The following is a 1,546-nucleotide window of genomic DNA, read 5'->3' as shown; positions in this document are numbered from 1 at the left end:
ACTGCTGGGCCCTCAAACAAGACCCTCAACTGCTCAGATGTGTAAATGAGACAAACATAAGTTGCTCTGGATAAGGGCATTTGCTAAATGCTGGAAAATGAATACTTTTGCATTAAATAGTATGCCACTTATTTAGTGTGATATGCACTTTTTGAGTATAGACAAATAAAGTTAGCTTAGTTAGCATTTACATACAATTAGCCTTCAGATACTAAATAGGTGTGTGTGTGTTTTCATGGGAGTGTTTTAATCTTGGTCTGCTTGATTCAGTTTCTTTTCTGCACTGATTCACTTGGAACAGAGAAGGCTTTCCGCTGCCAGCCTCAAATGCTGATTGAACATGCTCAGTTGAAGCTGAAAACTACATGCAGTGAACGTGTAACTGACTACTGATGATAACTGACAACTAATGCTTAACAGTTGTCTTAGACCCGAAATTTAGAAATGAGCATGCATTCCTAGTGATGAGTCATATTGTATGTATTGTATGGACCTCCTGAACATAATGACATGTTTTTTTTCCCTTTCCATTGCTCACAGGGACCAATACTTCTGATTTATTATCATAGGTCTGACTTATTATTTCTGTCCGAAGGCTGGAAAGTGTTGAATGATTACACCCTGTTGCCTGGCCACAAACGAGTCCTCTCCTCCTGTAATGCGACATTGTCTTAAACTAACATGAATTCTCTGAAACACTCTACACTAAGAATACAAGGTTATACAAGATGCACGGCTAATAATCAGCCAAACATTGTGCTGTTGACAATAAGAAATAGTGCTACATCATCCAAAGTTACAAATCAATAATCACGCAAAGTTGTCATGTTCGATATCAAAGCATAAGTCAATTTTAACAACATGCAGTTACTCGATATGAGTACGCTAGATGATCGCACTGCAGGAGGGCACTGTAAATAATTGGCATAGTCCCTGAACATTCTGGAGGCATACTGCAGAGATGATAATGATGAAGCCATGAATCATATATGAGCCAAATGCAAATACACATCTGATCCATGAGCTAACGCACCAGCTATACGAGCATGTCTCTAAAATAGGTCAAGTGCTCCGTAGTACCAAATAATCCACATCCCAGCTTTAGAGGAATTGAGATACTGTTGTTGCCCATGCTAGGGTGTGTGTTGACCCCAGGCTGGGGAGAATGAGGTGAGGAGGGGTGCAAAGAGACAGAATGAGTAAGAGGTAGGCTGGTGAGGACAAACAATAGCCATTTTGTTCACACACTCCAATCCAGACGCAGAACGTTTGACCGGTCGCATCACGGTCTTGTTTTTATTCAGAAAGACGGCTCACACACACCTGCTACCAGGGAGGGCAAATTGCATGGCAAAGGGTTAAATAACACTCCCCCATGCCATAAATGCATAAAGCTCACATACTCACACACTCCCCCCACTCATGCTTGTAGGCTTTGGAGATGTCAGTTGTTAGTCAGGGGGAGGGGGTGTGAAGGGGAGAGGCTGGTGGGGGTCTTTGTAAGAGTGAGAGACAGAGAAAAGAATATGAGAGAAAGAGAGGGAGG

Source organism: Hemibagrus wyckioides, linkage group LG24 (assembly GCF_019097595.1).
Source record: "Hemibagrus wyckioides isolate EC202008001 linkage group LG24, SWU_Hwy_1.0, whole genome shotgun sequence".
Classification (NCBI taxonomy): domain Eukaryota; kingdom Metazoa; phylum Chordata; class Actinopteri; order Siluriformes; family Bagridae; genus Hemibagrus; species Hemibagrus wyckioides.
Note: the sequence above shows the minus strand (reverse complement) of the source record.